Source organism: Semicossyphus pulcher, unplaced genomic scaffold, assembly GCF_022749685.1.
Source record: "Semicossyphus pulcher isolate SPU_LCO1_2020_fin unplaced genomic scaffold, fSemPul1.0.p SCAF_6, whole genome shotgun sequence".
In the NCBI taxonomy this organism is placed as follows: Eukaryota; Metazoa; Chordata; class Actinopteri; order Labriformes; family Labridae; genus Semicossyphus; species Semicossyphus pulcher.
In genome coordinates, this window is record NW_027211737.1 from 9,807,419 (window position 1) to 9,820,813 (window position 13,395).

General features: G+C 41.5%; 1 protein-coding gene across 1 annotated transcript in view; it reads right to left on the bottom strand.

The window, feature by feature from the left end:
* The window catches only part of LOC138610153 (transmembrane protein 132C), a 292,087-nt gene that overhangs the window by 81,913 nt on the left and 196,779 nt on the right, over positions 1-13,395 (bottom strand). The gene's annotated exons all lie outside the window — the stretch shown is intronic.

A 13,395-nucleotide genomic window follows, 5' to 3' on the forward strand; every position in this document is an offset into this window, starting at 1 on the left:
AATGCTTCACATTTTAAGACTTTTAGTTCTTTCCTGCAAAAACATCCACCCACATGCTGGAAGTGACGTGCAGCAGCCACAGCTGTTGGAAATACACGGTGGAAGGCTTTAAAAGTTAGAATGACAACCGATGATAACAATCCTGCACGGCATTACAATCCAAAAAGTGCTCCATACCTTTAAATTATAAAAGCACATAATCAGCTTATCTTAAGATACGTTTGGAGGAATCGTGAAGCGTTGAGTTCCAAACGGCAGGAAAGGAAACTAAAGATGTGCGGCCCAGAAATCAGGTGGGAAGCATGATGAGTGTTGTTTTTGAAAAGACAAGATCAAGGTTTTTTTTGCTTTTTCCCTTGAAAAAAAAAAATTGGAGTAGTTAGAGACATGGAGTCTTATTTTCAATCTAGTAGTAGGCGGTAAAGTGACAATCTGGATGAGAACATCCTTTCAAACTAAGTAAAAAGGTATAAAAGCTTAGCATTACGACTGTAAACAGGAGAAAGCTGCTTGCCTGGCTTTATTCAAAGGTAATCTCTATTTACAGATTCTACAGAGAAATGTAGAATCTGTAGGCAGGGAAGTGGATTTAAGGGACGGCAAGTGTTCTGGTTTCCGTTTGTAGTACGCTTGTAGACCGAGTAATGTTGACCAATCACGTATCAGCAGGCTGCGGTGTATGCAGGAAAAACAGTCCGGAACGTAATCAGGCGGAACGTAATCCACCGTAATGACATCCCGGCTCCGACGATTTAGCTTCTTATCGATCTCTATAAACAGACATCTGCATGCTAACAGCTAACAATCGGTTCTAGATCTAAAATTTGTCACAAAAGCTGTTCAGCGTTCAGATCTCCCGACTTCCGCGAATGCAACAGAAATGATCAGACCTCTGTTCAACAAACGAGCTTTTTAAAAGTAGCTTTCTTCTCCTCTTGAGGACAGATGATGATGATGTTGAAATTTGGGCGAAGGTAAGAAAAACTGGTAATTTTCTGTAAACAATGCAGCACGTGGAACAGGAAGTCTATCGCTAACTGCTGGCTACACGCCCGGCATGTTCACCGCTGTCCCCAGAGGCTACATCGTCGTCAGACTATAGCCGACGTGATCAGAGATTGATTCAAAGGGAATAAATCTGCCTATCAGCACCTCTTAAACCACTGTGCATCAATAATTTCAAGTTGTATTGTCCTTCTAAAAATCGTGACAAAGATCTTTAACTCATTATCATCCGGATCTGTTCGTAAAATCCAACTTTCCATCTGGAGAACTACTTTAATGAAAAAAACAGACAATACTTTCATCACTTCCACCTCTCTGCTCTGATATCTACGTAGAAAATAAAACTGTGTGTCATTTTGACAGCCTGGATGTCTGCTGCACATTGTGCCCTCACAACTTTGTAGACTGTCATTACCTGCTTTGCCTCTGTGCCTGTCAGGTATCCTGATTCTATCCGCCGCATGTGTGAATCAAATCCTGTGGTGTCATTAATCCCTACAGAGAGGAGAAGATCTCCTTCTTGCAGACCTGAGCCGACAACACAGGAAGGAGTTTGGGCTGTGTTTGAAAGTTAGGATTGTGGTCCGATTCAGAATGATTGAGTGAATTAATTACTACAGAGTGAAAAAAAGAAATAAAACGTCCACACCATCCAGTAAAACGTCATGTTTGTGGAGCTTTAGGCCGTTTTACACGGCACAAAATAAACCCAGCAGGTCTTAAATAAAAACACTATCTCAAATATGACAGTACATTTTCTGTGGTGGAGATAGCAGTGAAATATGCCCCCCTACAGCTCACAGTAAGAGCAACACAAAATGTCTCCTGGGTGGGATTTTACAGATAAACATTCAACACTGTTGACTGTTTCACGGCGACAAGAGAAAATGATTTAGTTACAGTTTAGCGTCTGAAAAATCTCACGGACGGCATGTGCGACTCCAGCTCCCGACACACACAAAGAAACACACACACACACACGAGCCCAGCAGCTATTCCAACGTGAATTATAGAGAGAGAAGGTAAGCAGCTGTAAATTGATTTTCAAGTCAACATTTTATAGCTCTGACACACACACACACACACACACACACACACACACACACACACACACACACACAGATATATAGGGGTTAAAGGTCATGACAAAGCCAATTGCTATGGGCCTGTGATAGCTAGCCTGCCTCGCTGCGTGTGAGCGAGTGTGTGCGTGTCTAGGGAGATGGGGTGAGCGATGTGTTACACAGATAGATTAAGGAGAGAAAACTGATGGGTGTCAGCTCCCCTTGACCTCTTCCAGATCCCTCCATCACGCTTGCTTTTCTTTCATCTGTCTCCACCCATCTGTCTGCCTCCGTCTGTCTTTCATCAGACACACTCTGACATCTTCTCAGAGTCGCTCCGTCTTTTAACAGAAAGGCTGCTCTGCTTGTTTAGAGGCAATTTTACACGACAATTACAGCTACCGGCAAATGACATTATAGCGTCTCACAATCATATCTGCCCATTACAAGCCTCTACCAATAATTGTGCAGATGAAAGTGACTGAAACCCACAACTTTTTACCCAACACATTTCCATTCCCCACTCGTCAAATATGGCAGCTTGGTTTGTGGCCCTGAGCTTTAAAATAAGACGACCCAGGTGCCACTTTAGCCTCAGTTTGACACGTGCAGGACTCCATGGTCAAGTTATCTGATTAGTAATTGAAAATAAACCATTCAAGTTAAATTATAATAATAATTTAGAAGGTTAACTTATTAAAAAATAAAGCTTGCTAACAAAAATTTCACATGGTAGGACTTTTGGGGACGTGCCACAATCATAAACATGCGTTGAATGTTGGGAGAGGTTCAAAAACTACTTGGTTACAATTAGTAGAACAATCACAGTTTGTGTTTAAATAAATGCTTACGTATGTACTTCATTTACACAAGAAATGTAAGCTATGTAACGCCAACGGTTTGCGTTTAGATGCTAACATGTACGTTACTTATATCAGTAATGTACGTTATGTAATAGCGTAGGTTATGTAACTAACTAACATAATAATCATGGTTTGTGTTTAAATAGGTGTTAAAGAATGTAAGTGTGTTACATAACTAACATCTGTTATGTGACGAACACACCATATATGTAATGTAAAAACCCAAGTATGGTAAAATTCGGTGTAGAAGACGCACTTTTAAAAAAAAGTGGGCCGCGTCCTATATACCGGTGTGACCAACATCACCAGTTAAAATGCAGAGAGAGCTTATTTATTGTGTTTGTATTTTACCCAGATGATGGCGCTATAATCTAGCTAAAGCTTCGTCACAGACGTGAGCCGTCATGACCACCAGTGCAGCCGCCACCCTCACAACAATCAATGTTACCGCAAGCTGAGCTCAACCAACGCACAGGTGGCTAGCAAGATTGCAAGCTCTCTAATTTTGTTTTGAATGTGTTTCAAATGAAAATAGATTGAAATATTGTTGAAATATATTTTATTAATAAATACCTATAGAAAACCCTCTCGATACCCCCTTCCTGATTTTCAGGTATACCTCAAGAAACTACCGTATGTTACCTAACTTACTCTTAAAAGAAGAAATGACGCTACAAGGGAACCTACAGGATCATATTCTGATGGGTTACACCACCGACCATGCTGACGTATTTGACAACGTGGGAGTGAAACCCGGTTGTTCAAACACTCAGGGTTATCCTACTACCATTCCCTCATCTGTCAAGTCACTTCCCCACATAGGTGCTCAATGTTTATAAAAGCAGCAAAACTTTTCCTAACTTGCTGCAAGCATTTAAAAAATATTTCAGTTCATGTTTTGTCAATTTTTTGAAAGAAGGCAATTTCAGAAAGATCTGAGGTCGGTCTTGAAAAAGATCTTGATCTCAACGAGACTGTCTGATTAAATAAAGATAACAAAAAACATAAAATGCATTCAGACCTGGAAGCAGCCCGGTGCACCGACATTCTCTGTGCGATAGAGTGCTTTGTTGAAGGACGCATAAGAATGCAGTCGTTTTTATGTAATGCTGCACAGTGAAAAGACAGAGGAAACCTTGTCCACATTCTCAATTTTGGGTTGTATGGAGGAGTCCACCTTGCCTCGTGCGTGTGTGTGTGTGTGTGTGTGTGTGTGTGTATCCATCAATACGACTTGTTGTTTAACCTCGAAGGACACAGTAGGCCTATTTCATATTTTCCAGGGAAACCTAAAAAACAGCAAAGGTTTAGACACATACACACCGAGACACAATGCTCTGTCACTCTCACTCTCTGTTCCTGTCTCTCTCACCCTCGCAGACACATGCACACAGGCAATGCACAAGCAACACACTCCTCCCTCCGTCTCTCGTACACACACAAGCATGTACAAAGAACCACCCAGACAATGTTGAGTGTGTTTGGGTGCGGTGTAATCGCTGGAGCTGAAAAAGCAATGTGTCTGCAGTGACAGGTTCATTCAGGTGTTAGCTCCGTCCCAACCACAAGGCTCCAAAACAATATTACACTGTCCTCTAGTGCATACACGTACAGACACACGCGCTAACACACATACACACTGCAGGACATTGTTCGCCAACACTCAAAACCAACTGAACAAAATCACTGCAGAAGTCCACACTTTCTCACCCTCTCAGAGTGTGTTTTCCTGCAGGCAGTGCTGACCTTCAGCTATTATCTCTGTTACTGACACAGTGATGCAGTTTTACAGTGTCCGTCCGAGCGGGTCAACATGCGTCATCTGACTCAGAGTAACCATCTTCCTCCCAAACATAGTGACACATTTTGGACGCTGCCTGACTTTTATAAACAGGTGGTAGGTATAGGTGGTAAGCTGAATTAACCGTCTAAGAAGAAGTCTTATTTTCAAGAACAATCCTGAATTTGTGCCCTGTTATAGAAATTACAACACCTTTAATCTGTCAACTGTTGTTATAATCTTTCCTTGCAGCGTCAAACATATCAATGGATACTATGTGACTTAAATGAGCTAGCTAGCTATCTAGCTGGCTACTTTAATACAACTTACTTACTTTCAGAGTTTCTAAATAAAATGTGTCAAGTGTCTCTGAAGGAATGCTAATGTTAGCTAGTTTCTAAATTTGGCTGTTAATGACGGTTTAGCTAGCTACTGTTTGCCTATCTAACAGTAGCTGTGTCCCACTCCAGGGGCTGCATCCTTCAGAGGATGTATTTGAAGGCAGATTGCGTCACAGCGGCGTGCTGAATGCTGTCCCAATTCGAAGGCTCCTTCAAATGCGGCCGACAAATGCGTCCTCATTTTCCCAGGCCACGAAGGATCCATCCATGTGCATCCTTCACAGCCACACGTATCCCGAGATTCATTGCGCGCCACTTCAAATGAGATGGCAGACTCTTACGGCGGCCGAGGAATAAACTTTGAAATGTAAAAGATTTTGGTTTCAACTCAGTGGAATAACTAGTGTTACACATGTTTAAAAAAACAAAAGGGCCCTTGAAACAAATTATCTTTAAACTAATAGGTTAAGTTACGTGTTGAAGTTACGCTAGCTAGTTAGCCCGCTAGCTACCTGTTGCTAAGTGACAAGAGCCACTCCTCTTGTTTGGTGACGCAAGGGTTAGGGCGGGAACAGCTGGTGACACAAACAGGAAGTCCTCCGTAGACCAGATCGTCTCAGGTCAGTTCGGCTTTAACAGCCTAAGCAGGCTATGAATGGCGCATCGCGTAGACCGTAGGATTGGGACACAGCTACAGGCCACTGTTAGCTTGCTTCCAAGATTGGCTACTTGCTAGCTAGCTGTGGCTCTGACTCAGCATTCCATTAACAATGTAGAAGGACATATTTTATCTGCTGTACTGGGTTCTTTTTACACACCGGAGAAAAAGTTGAGTACAATTCACACTCGTGTCAGTTTTATGTGACCTCTGAGGGGGAAGGGAGAGGAAAAAAGTAGTTACACCTCAAAGTATAACAGCAATCCATTACAGAACTACTTACTGAACCTGAATCTGAAGAGAGCTTTTCATTCTTGAGTCACCTTAGTTGAAAGATACTTGATGTAAATAACTTGACACAAGTGAGACAAACAAACAGACACACATCTTTTTGACAGTGGAAGTTTCTCTGCCTTTGGAGGCCTCCCTGGCTTAGCCTATAAACCCAGATAAAAAGATTCTCCTGGCAGCAGAGCGCGTCTTCAGAGACGTTCAGGCTGGACTCACTTCTTACGCTCGTGTGTAACTGGCTCGGCCGTTCTGGAGTCTCAGAGCTGATTAGGAGTGATGATTGACTTTTTTTTGGTGTTTATCTATTTAGCCATCAATTAAACGATTTAGTTTCCAGGCTGGGTCAGCAGAGATCAAATCCTGTGTGTAGCCTCATTTATAGCTCTTCTGTCAGTCTTGGTCATCTTTTTAAATTACAGTGTCTATGTTTCTATTTACTCATCACATTATATGGATTTTATTTCTTTATGGAGGGCAATGTTGGTTGGTCAACTTAATCCAGACTTGAGTAACACATATTGGATGAAATGCAACTTTTATTTCCCCAGAGGACGAAACCTACTGACTTTGTACATTCCCAAACTGTTTCTCTGATGTCACAATCAGATTGACATTCATAGTTTTAAGTGAAATTTCTCAACAACAACACCATGTCTTTTAATCAATCATCATAATTAGGACAAAAGTTCTTTCTCAAAAGTGTTAGCAGGCTGAAACACGCAACAACATGTACTGTTAAATAATAAGACGCACTCTTAATACATTTTCTTTTCATCTAAAACGTTGGCTGCGTCCTTAATAGAGGTGCGACCGATATACCAGTATATAATGTAGAGAGGTATGTTATTATGATACGGTGTTTCACCCAGGCGTTGGCGCTATAATCTTGCTAAAGTTGTCGGTTGTTAAGAGGTCACATCTCCGCATTAAACTGTTTCTGGGTCCTAGCTGCTACAATGTGCCGCAGTGCTGTTTTGTGTAACTTGATTGTTGCTAACGCTGTGTCAGGGACACCGTCATGATCGCCATTGCAGCCGCCACCCTCACAGCAATCAATGTTAATGTCGGCTGCCAGCTACAGCTAGCTACAGCCCCGTTAGCTAGCAGGTTTGCAAAGTTGACATGGTGAAAACAGATGGCAGGCTATAATTTGTGTGTTTTTCTGAATGTGTTTAAATTAAAATACATTTAAAAAGTGTTTAAATAACTTGTATTCACATTTTTATTAATAAATAGCTACAGAAACTGCGTCTTATACTCTAGTGCAACTTATATACCAGATTTTACGGTAACTAAATGATGACTGGGGTAAGCATAACCTCCTAAACATTATTATGTTAGCATTGTGACATTTAGCCTTTTAACATTAGCATTTAGCTCGAAGCCCCACTTTTCCTCAACAGTCTCATAGAGCTGCTAGCATGCCTGTAGAGGTGTGTTTTAAAGCAGGCTGTCGCTAAGAGACAGTTCAAAATTGAATACATCATAATTACATGTCACAAATGTTATCATGTTAAAATATGTCTTTAGTTTTTACAAATGTATGAATGTGGAAAGTTTCTGTTGGAAAGTGTGTTAGTGTGCAGCCTGTGTGTGTCCTTGTGTTGCCCCCTGGGTCAATAAAAAGTCTCTTTTTCTTTCTGCCCCGTGTAACAAATGACTTACACACACACACACGAACATACACACAGAAACACACACACACACATACGCAGTTGCCCTGAGACACCTCCAATGGCCTTGCTGTAGAAGTGGATACACAGTCAAGGTCCCGTTCATCTCTCTGTCACAGCTTCAATAACAGAACCACATAGGATTTGAACTGTTTCTAACACACACACACACACACACACACACACACACACACACACACACACGCTCACGCAACAGTGCTTGAGTGATGAAGCCGTGTCTCACAGTTAACTAGGCTCATTGCTGCACCAAATATATGCCACGCACACAGATTATTACCAAAGCATCTGATCTGAAACTGATTGGATTTACTTCCTCTGGAGAGACATCGTGCTCAGTGTTCCCCCTTGGAGACTGATTTAAAGTGTTTCAATATGCATCAGTGACTATAAAGTGCACTTGAAATAAATATGAGCTTTTTGATTACGATATTTACTAAAAATTACTTTTCCCAAAACTTTTATTGTTCTCAGGGGAGTTTATCGTCCTGTGGCTCTGAGTCCCCACCGCTGACCCCTCCCTGGTTTGTCCTCCTGACGAGAAGCAGGTGATAGCTGAAGAAAATCTCCCCCTTTGAGTCACCCTCGGAGCTCTCAAAAAAAAACCTCCCTCACATTGTGTAGCAAGTGCAGGGAGGACAGGTTGTCTTATCAAAGCGTACTGTAGAAAAGTGGTGGTCTCGGGGGAAATTCAAAGGACAATAGAGAACAAACACAGGCGCGCACACCAACAGACATGCACCGCTGGCAAGAAGGGAGGGAGCATCCCCCTGGGAGAATACAAGGCACGAAAGAAAGGAGGGAAGAGAGAAGAGGACGAGAAAAAAGCTGAGGAAAATTTTTCTCCTTTTGCTTGGAGGAAGTTGTCACTTGCAGCATTTCCCCTCAGCACCCGCACAGCCAGTGGCTGACAGCAGGTGTGTGCGTGTGTGTGACACAAAGGGAGACACAGGGGGGTTTGTTGAGAGATAGCTGATACAAGACAGCCACGAAAGGGAGGTAAAGGATTCTATACAGTAGATTAGAGTAATATAATAAAGACATGAAAAAACAACAATATAGGAGAGTTAGAAAGAGACCAAAAAAAGCACCACATGGAGAGGAAACGACACACTTCTCTCTCTCATACAAACACACACACAGCTGTCAGAGATGCGTTAGCTGCAACAGGGAGACGGAGAAAGACAGAAGTAAAGGCGAGACGACGCCAGGCGGAACCACAGGCCGACAACACTGTCACAGCCATCACCCACCTTCACCTTCACCGTATGTGTGTGTGTGTGAGAGAGAGGATGAACGTGTGTGTGTGTGTGTGTGTGTGACAGCTGGACGCAGAGATGCAACGCACCATCGCAGACAACCCCTGTCAGTTTGGTTTAAGACAACCTCGAACTGCGTGTGTGTGTGTGTGCGTGGAGAAAGGTGCAACATTTGTGTGTATTTCAGCCCCAACCTGGCGGTCCATCAACCATTCACACCAAATTTCAGTACCTCAATGCGCACATGGTTGCACATGCGCCACCAACCATCCATTCGACACACACTCACACACACACTGACTCTTTTTAACCTGGTTTGGCCTCCAGTGACGTGGAGATCTCCGTCTGTCAGATCTCTGGTGCCGTCAGTTACCAAACATTTTGTTAAGAGAAGTGGGAATAATCATGACTGAGAGTAAGCGGGACGGAATTGTGAGGATGCTCATTTAAACTCTCCGTGGAGTTAACATTTAGGAGACGAAAGTAGTAAATACTTAATGAAAATGCATCATATAAAAGAACCGTGACGCCGGAAATATTTGCTCATGATGGCTGCAACGCTCGCCCTGCGTCTGTTTGGAGCGTCGGCTGTGCAAAATTGAACGTGAGATGATGTATGCACATGAACGGTAGGGGCGGTGTAGAGGCAGAGGGGATGTGTCAGGGTCAACACAGACCACAATGGCAGAAAGTTCTGAAGACAAGAAGTCCGCAATTATCCACATCTGTACAATGTGTCATTACTGCACAGCGATATGCCTGTCAAAATGTCAAAACAGCTGGAGTCGACGAGGAAACCTGCAAAACTTAACGAAAACAAGTCTGGGACCGTTACATCCGTGCACGAGGGAACACGTTGGAGAAATCAGAATGAACGCAACAGTGACCTCCTCAAGTGTCGCCATGTCTGCTGTTTTCATCCTGCACATATGGTAGCTGCACAAGGCTCTCGGAGCTCCCTGAGCTCCCTGGTGTGCCCTCAAGAGAAATCATCCAGTAATGCTTGTAGTGCATAGACGAGTACCGTAAAATTTGGTGTATAAGACGCACTTTTAATACTATTTTACCCAGACGCTGGCGCTAACCAGTTGTTAAAGTACTGACGTCACATCGCCATATTAAACTGTTTCTGGGTCCAAGCCGCTGCAACGTATTTACAATATGCTGCAGTGCTGTTTTGTGTTTTCCTCGGTTAAAACGATGAAAACTAACTTGAGTGTTGCTAACGCTTCGTCACGGACGTGCACCGTCATGATCGTCATTGCAGCTGCCACCGTCACGACAATCAACGTTACCATAGGCTGCCAGCTACCGCTAGCTACAGCAGCAGTAGCTAGCAGGATTGCAAACTCAACATTGTGAAAACATGGTAGGCTGTAATTTGTGTTTTGTGTTTCAAATGAAAATAAATTGAAGTAGAGTTGAAATAACTTAAACGTATACACGTTCTTATTAATAAGTAACTATAGAAAACCTTTTCCCTCTGAGATACCCCCCAAAGAAGGACTGAGACTATTCCGGATTTTACAGTGTTTATGTGAACAATAACGTTCATGACGCAGCCGTGTTTTTATTTACTTTTGTTCAACATGAAGGAAATTTAAATGCGTCTTTCATCAGATCAAATGCCATTGTGCACAATGTCATTATATAACAACAATTAAGATTCTTGCGTTTATAGACTAACATGCAGCTGCTCTCACGCAGCGTTCAGCACACAAACTCACATTGACACATATGCAAATTGCAAGTATTTTTAATACATGAAAATTGATTTTCACATAGAAACACACTGTCTAAATGTGTGTCCAACCCCCGCTGATGCTCGTGTTCCTGCTGTGACCTCCACTGAGGAGCTAAAAATACACGCGCACACACACACACACACACACACACACACAATGTAAAAATTAAGGAATGCATTATGTTAAGAAGCTCTGAGATTATATGCTGTCAGGACACACTCACGCTGTCTCTTTGTGTCACTGAATAAACAACACATAATGCAAACAATCTAATTCATTGTCACATAGAATAACACGTGCGAGCGGCACGCTGAGACAAAAACACACAATGGGATAACACACAGCTGGAGCTTACGCAACTTAAACACACACACACAGGCTGCAACAGAACAACTGATGAAAGTTTCATGGAATTTAAAAAAGATGGGAGCATAGTGTTGCTCCAGGCTTCCCCTCAGCTTTATCGGAAACTGTGATGAATGAAAAATGACTTGACAAACTAAAAACACACACAAAGATGTGTGTGTGTAAGAAAGTGTGTTCGTTGGTGTGTGTGTGTCCGAGCTGTCGAGAATACATTCAGGTTGTCACTGAGAGGACACCGGGGACTCTGGGGGGATGAGTTTGCAGAAACAAAGGAGACACTCGCACACTTAAATGAGACGTACATACTGCTCTGTACACACACACACAGGAAGACACACAGATTGCTTTCATCAAGCCCCACTTCCAAGCGTGTGATATGTAAACACATTTGCATACATGACGCTCCTGTCCTGCACCGTTCATTAAGACGTGTGCACGTGACACAGCAGCGCTGGCTCTCAAGGTGAGAGTTAGGAGGATGTAAGAGGACGGATCGATGGCGCTGAGCAGCCGTAGAGACACTCTGACACTGACACAGTGAAAACACCACTGAAGGAGTGTTTGTGCTGCTTTAGACTTTCGTTTATTAATGATATGTTTTGTTCACATTCAGCATGAAGCTTTTCCACATCGTTAAAGTCACTACATTATAACTCATTTGCACTTTTTGTACTTCCATTAGAATTTTTTGAATACTATTAATATTGTACTTAACTATTAACAGGCCGTATAACAATACTGTATATAGAAATGAAGTTCATGTATAACTTATATGCATTAGCCAACAGGGTTTATAGCTTGATGCTGCCAACGATGCAGCATTTACATTTTACTTTATTACAAGTTGAAATTACTGCAAATATTTAGAGCAAAACATTCACAGTAATTGTCTAAAATATATATATTTTATATCCACTATTGGCAATTGAAACTTTTGGTCATATATATATATATATCAATTATTAAATTAAATACATTTTTACATTTTTAACATCCCCCGCCTCTCGCCCGGTGACAGCTGAGATCGGCTCCAGGATCCCGGCGACCCGAACAGGATAAGCGGTATCGATAATGCATGGATGGTTTGAATTTTTAGAATTAAACATAACATTAAGTAATTTAACACTTAGGTACACAATTTAAAAAAATGAAATGTCTACTAGTAATTAAATATTTTTTGAATTTGTTCAATAAAAAGTTAAGCAGTTTCACATATTTCATCATGTTTATCCTGCCTTCAGAGGTGGGAAGTAACGAAGTACAAATACCATCGTTACTGTACTCGATCGGTACTTTACTTGAGTATTTATTTTCTGACAACTTTTTACTCCCGACATTTGAACACAGAAATCTGTACTTTTGACTCCTTACATTCTCAAAACAGGCTCATTACTTTAGTTTTAATGCATGTGAGAGGAATTATCGGTTATCTTTATTGTGGTCTCTGCACGCTGCCTTCCCAACATCAAGACTGATTTCAAAGCTGTGAAAAATGATCCAGGTGCTCATTTGGGACCTTGGTTCGGTTCAGTCTTTATTATTCTGTCTGAAATTTGGCTTGCAGCTAAACTAGACAGTGTCCAGTGATAATAAACCGAGAAAACTTTCTTTATCCGTTCTGCTTTCAAAAGAGGTGTCGTGTATCGCTGAAGTTCAAAAGTCTGGTGCTGTTACTCCAGAACAAAGTTTTGTTCATTATTGGCAGTATATAGTTTTATTTTATTTTAAGCTAGAATGTTTAAGTTTGATCGTCATTGAATTATTATTGTTATGATTATTATTATTATTACTGTGAGGTTTAGTTAGCTTTGCACTGAAGTGATCGGTAAAATGTCCTTCAGAGGAATACTTCTTACTTTGGTACTTCAGTGCATTTCAGAGCCTCTATTTTCTTACTTTTACTTGAGTAAAGGAGTTTAATCAATACTTGTACTTTTACCAAAGTCTTTTTTTACACAAGTATCTGTACTTCTACTTAAGTATATAGAATGTGTGTACGTTTGCCACCTCTGCTTGCCTTTCTCTTTTTTGGCATGTGTTTGTGTGTTTGCCAGCAGTTTAAACAGATCAACTACATTATGGTGGTGTAGCCCGGGTCCAGAAGGAACCCATAACATTTAGGAACATGCAGTAAAAGCAAGGTGATTCACAACAACATGGAAATGTTGTTTTAGGTTTTTGTATCAACAGGTACAAGAAACATTTGATTTTTGTGAACATGGAAACAAGATTATTTTAGTTCAGAATATATCCAGACAAAGTGGTTGTGCTTCATAGCGTTCTGTTTGAACTACGCTTGTAGTCCTAGTAATATTGACCAATCACGTATCAG